Source organism: Pinus tabuliformis, chromosome 2_2 (genome assembly GCF_031772625.1).
Source record: "Pinus tabuliformis cultivar Carrire ecotype Pingquan chromosome 2_2, CPIR1, whole genome shotgun sequence".
Taxonomy (NCBI): domain Eukaryota; kingdom Viridiplantae; phylum Streptophyta; class Pinopsida; order Pinales; family Pinaceae; genus Pinus; species Pinus tabuliformis.
The window spans coordinates 955,023,804-955,029,803 of record NC_142300.1 but is presented as its reverse complement, the minus strand read 5'-3'; positions in this window follow the sequence as shown (position 1 = coordinate 955,029,803).

Sequence of the window (6,000 nt, the reverse complement as noted above, 5' to 3'; positions counted from 1 at the left end):
AATAATTTCTTCTCAGTACACTTATGACCATTAGTGTATTTTCTATCACAAATGTCACAAAGCCCTTTTTCTCTTTCTTTCTTCCAATTGCTTTGGTGTAACCTTGTAGGTTTCGGAATGCTAGGCACAAAAACACTTCCATATTTATATTTTTGAGTGGTAGGATTCCTTATTTCCATAATTTCACTTTCAATATTTCTTTCCAGCCTGAATGCCTTCTCCAATGAATCTGGTTCCCTAAGACGAACCACATGTTGAATGTTATCCTTTAAAGTCCTGTTATAGACATTTTTGTGCCTTACAAGTTTAGGCATGAAATGTCCATAATCCAAGGGATCCAAAGTCCCTAAAAGTGTTGTTCCTACCCCTAGAGGAACAAGGTCAACCAATTACAGCTTCTCCCAGAAGTTCTCCACCAGAAACTACTCAGAATCAGTCAAATCAGGATCATTTCAGCTGCTCCACTAGCTACCTGCGTTGCATAGCACCCCAGTACACTAGCTAGGTGCATTGCAACGCACCTAAATGCACTACCAGGGTGCGCTGAGCAGGAAATGACAAATGGAAGTGTCATTCCGTGAGGTGGACAGACAATGGAAGCTTCCAGAATCTTCCCCAATGACACTTGCCTCACTAAGTTCGACCAAGGATGAGTAAGAGGCTCTCAATCTCCAAGTGGAAGCAAGAACTGACAGAGAGAAGCCACAAGTCAAATCATAAGCTGACTCATCCTCTTTGCATACATCTATATATGGATCCCTCATCCCAGGGATCCAGAGGCTAGAATTTTGTACTTTGCAGAGAATTGTTGTTGGTTTTGAGATTGAGATTAGTGCATTGGGTGATTTATGCTTTGTTGGAGGTGAAGAAGGGATTCCTTTGCTGGGAGGTAGATGCTGGATCGGGACTCACTTGGTTGTATCTCCTCCCGGATCTTCTTATTATATCAGTAAAACTATTTGAGTTTCTCCTACATGTTTGTGTATCAATGATGTTTTGTTATATTTGTATGTTTAGCTTAAATCTGATCCTAAGCTATCTATGAATGTAAATCTATGTCTTTGTGTAGTTTTCCTCTTCTGTGATCTTGCAGGAACTTGGTGAAGCTGGGCAAGTGAGGGAGCAAGTAGTGGGAAGCAAACAAAAAGGAGAGCGATTGGATCAACAAACTAGCACAAGACACAGGTTAGTTCATCCTTCCTCTTCGTTTACATTTCATAAAGAAGAATACGAAAGTAGTTTTCCTTGTTTGTTGCTAAGGCACTGTCACACCTTAGAGTGGGATAGGGGCGTTCTGAGTAGATACTTTTCCCAACAACAAAATGGCGACTCCGTTGGGGATCGTGTCTAGTTAGTTTGTTTGTGTTTCTCTTGTTGTTTGTTAAATAAACACAGAAGTAGCAATCGAACTGCATTTGCCATTATCAAATGCAAAGTAGCTGCTGCTTCAATCCACTCACTAGGATTTGTTTATGATTTGAACAGCTGATCCACAAATGCTCTAATTGCCCTTTGTGATAGCTCTTAGTCCTCCTTTAAATCATCCCTCTGATTGTACCTTACTGATTGCTTTTACTCGGCCAAAAACCATAGATTAAACTGCAAACCGTGACCCAGAACCCGGATAGAAGTCTCATTTCTGCCCCAGCACAGGCTCTGTGAAGAGGCTCTGCATTTCAACGTAGGTCTCGAGAGGGCTACCTGCGCTGCAATTCAGTTTCTCTGTGCAACAGGTGCGTTGATCAGCCTTTGCCCTGTGCGGCTGAGGTTCTTTGCTTCATTTTGTTCAGTTTTATCGCTGATTTTTGCAGCCTGTTATTAGTGTGTGTACCTGTCTAAAAGCCCCTTTTCTTTGCCTTAATTCTGCCTCAGTTGTATAAAAGAAACTGTATTTGTTATGTCATTTACAGTTTCCCATTGCAAAAGTAAACTGGTCGTACTGTCACCCTTAGATCTAGATCTGTCGTAAGTGTCGTTTTGATCTTAGGAGAAAGTTTGTTTGCTGTTGACAGTTGATTACGCTTTTACTTTTGTCTTTGGTTTGAATTTGTGAATTTCTAGTGTCGAAACAAGTGTTTACTTCAAAATCATAAAGTGTCGTAATCGTCTCTACTTTTTGATTTCGAAAAGAAGCTTGTTTGTGTTTTTCACTTGAAATCGAATTCAAATTTGTACAACAACTTTCTTTTTAGGCATCAATATTAAGAAAGTGTAAAACAAATACATGCACAAGTGCATTTGCATTTTGACAGTTCGTATGGCTTGATTTAGGAAAAGTCCATTTACAGTGTGCTCTTTTCTCTTTGAGAAACGATTGTGTCTTTCTTTTCCCCTTGTAGCTAGGATTTTCATTGTTGAAAAGAGATAAAAGCTTGCTTATCATCTTTAGACTGCATTTTAGGAATTACATCTACATCTCGTGGTGATCCAAAAAGGCAAACTTCTAAGAAAGATCAACTTAAAATAAATCGAATGAATCTAACAACGCTTTGGAACTTAACGCACAACATAGAGGTCTAGGCTAGAGACGTGTTCCGGCGTCGTAAAACCTGGTAACTGTTGTCCTCACTAATGGTTGGGTGATTCCTCCACTGTGAGACGATAAGTGCCAGTACAGATTGTGCTCCCACGTACCGTCGAGTATATATTGGGAGACCCCTATAGGCATAAAACCTTTATCCATAGGAATCCGTGTCGGCCGCCCTACTGATCGCAATGCACTGAACACAGCATTCGGGAAGATTGACCGCCCGTACCCTAAAAAGTATTTTGTGGTTTTGCGATTGGTTTGGCACACCCTCTACCTAGATCTCCAGAGAAGTCCCTTTCGTTCCTTTTCAGACTCCTTAACAGAAAAGGTCCATCTGAGCACTTGTCACTTCAGGCTCATTAAAAATCGAAGGAGACTAGAGACATCTTTTGTTTTTTCTCGACTCTTTAAAACTGAAAAAACAAAGTTGTGTCAAAGCATGTTAAAATTTATTTTAAACGGAATATTCATACCTTTTTTCCTGTATTGATCTTTAGGTTGAGAAAATGGAGCCTACCAACCAAGGAATTCCCCTTGGTGGAAATCCTAGTCCCTTCTCCTCTTGGGGAGATGTTGGTGCGCCCCATCTGGCCACATTGTCGCTTCGAGGACTGACAATTGGCTTGCCAGTATGGCTCTTCTCAACCAATGTCGTTCAGAACACCACTATTCCTGAACAGTCGAATCAGCAGTTAGACGAGTCCAGAGTTACCCACCAACCTTCTACTTCCTCTAATTCTTCCTCTCTTCCTTCCTCTTCGCTTGACGGGACTGGTAAAGCTAAAAACCAAGTTCCTAAGGAGAAGAAAGAAAAGAAGAAAAAAGAGAAAAAGAAGAAAGAGCCAAAGGCGAATAAGGGAAAACGAGTGTCGTCTAATGAAAATCCACACACAGCACCGACCAGGCCTAAATCGCCATGTGTCATTTGTAGAGGATACCACTTTCACAGAGATTGTCCTTGCATCCCTCGGATACTAAGGGACTGGTCTCCTCGTTTGCACAATCCGGTGTCGTCAACCTCTGATGGCCATGTTGAAAGCACACCATCAACTAGCGAAAGTGAAGTCCCAGGACAAAAAGGGAGAGCTAGATCTCCCTGTAAACTGTGCGAAGGCGATCACGCCATCCACCGTTGTCCCTTCTTAGATGAAGCTAAAAGAGTTTTGGATGATCGTCCGGTTTCACCGTTACGACTTCCTCCTGGATATAAAAAACTCTTGTCGAGTCCTTCGTTAGTTGAGAATCCAGCTGGCCCGCTCAAGTGGTCAGCTGAAGCGTCTATCATTAAATATAAACCAACTGAATCCATACCAGACGAAAGTCAAAAGGTCGAGGCGGCAGTTGACCCGGTCTTGCCTTCAGAGGTTTTATCTTCGAATGATACAGTCACTGAAGAGGATAAGGATGACACCGTCCAAATTCTCTTCATCAACACAGACTCCGACGAACACGGGGGCAATCCACCCATTCCTTTATCGCAGGAAGGAAGTTCATCAGAGCCATACCCAGCCGTCTACTCGGTCCCACCTCTAAGCAACCTAGTTATATCCTTTGACTGAAACCAACTAGGTAGACCTCGTTTGCCAGCAAGCATACCATTCCGAATTATCGTTCAAATATACAGAATGGTCATGGCTGGCACCATCATAGATGAGGGGGCATCTGTGAGTATCCTTTCCTCTATTTCTTGGAAAGCGCTTGGTTTTCCATCGCTTTTTCCTGAGATGAGAAATCTGACAGGCTTCGATAAAGGAACCAGTCGACCTTTAGGGATCCTCCCCAATGTGCCCATAACATTGAAAGGGAAGACAGTTCAAATGAACGTAATGGTCGTTCAAGGACCCTTGGATTATAACATACTCCTTGGACGAGACTATATTTATTGCATGGGAGCCATCGTCTCCTCACTCTTTAGAGTAATGTGTTTTCCGCACGAAGGAAGAGTGGTCAAGCTCGTGGACCAGCTTTCATTTCCCGGATCACGCATCGCAAATAGTCATATACCATCCCTAAATGGTCTCTTCACACAAGAAATGTCTCAAGTCCCAGTCCATCCTCCCGATGAGCGTGAGTAATCCGGAAGGATATGACTGAAACCTAGGGGGCATGCGTCCTGGTCTGCTTCGGCAGGAAAACTTCGGGTATAGGGTAGGTTTCTGCGGGAGAATATGACTAGTCTGTACCCCATCTGTCGGTGGAAGAGGGGTTATTCTAGAATAAGATTCTTTTGTCAAAGTTATGTGAGTTGGTTGATCTCGCCACTCACCTTTGTCTATTTCGGTAGACATCGCCGAAGAAGTGTTTTGTTTGCTGCGTGAATAGAGCAATCTTTGGGTAACCTGTAAGAGGTAGGCTTTTCCCGATAAAACAAATGTTTTGTCTGCAAATTGAGAGGTAACCTTGAAATCATATTTTATACCTGGGGGCATGCAAACCTTTTGGAGTGCAAGCAAAGGGCGACTATTTATTTTTAAAATTTTTAGGTCCTCCCTTTAAACCCGTAGGCTAACCCTTTAAACTCGTAGGATTAGTCGTCACCAAACTTGCATAAAGAAAGGATGCGGGGCAAAGCTTTGTAAGGTGCAAGCTCCATAAAAAATGGCATCTTCGGTGAGACATTCTTATCATATGACTGGATTAATCGAGCAGTTTTAGCGCATAGTTCAAGCTCGTTAAAAAATAAACATAAGATCGAGCAGTTTTAGCACATAGTTCATGCTCGTTAAAAAATAAACATAAGAACAAGCAAGTGTTTTAATCCGCGTTTAAGCTCGTTAAAAAATGAACTATCCTCCGGCAAATAACCACCGTGAATGTAACATTATCAGCCATTAAAGCCTTGGTCGTGTTTGCACCGTCACCTCCACTTTTCCATTGGCCGATCATTCACCTCCATTTGATTGTTTACCCATTTTGAGGAACAGCTGCGAAGAGTGATTTCACTAGCTATCCTTGTGACACTACCGTGCTTGGAAAAGTCCAATCCTTACCTGGAATCAGCTGCTACCCATTTTATCACTCGTTCCTCGAAAGACGAGTCTTCTTTAAGCTCTTTTCATCTGACTCGTAAAATATGAAAAGATTGTCGAGTTTTCGCCTTCCAGCTCGTTAAAGCGACCGGAAGTGCTATCCCTCCTCTAGATTTCAATCTTTTTGGACCTCAGGGATTATTGCACAAAAAGATCGAGTGCTTGTATTGTTCGGCTCGTTAAAACTATCGAAAATTCATCCCTTCTGTATTGTTTTATACTTTTTCGGACTTAAGGGATTAGATGACGAAAAGGGAATTCCGGAGTTACCTTTACGTTCCTTTTCAGACTCTCTAAAAATGAAAAGGACCGAGTTATCTTTGTCGTTAAACTCGTTAAAAACATTAATAGCGACAAACTTGTCTTTAGACGAGAACGAGTTTCACTATCGCTAGGCTCGTTAAAACATAGCGATGGGTTTGCCCGAAGGGCAAATTATAG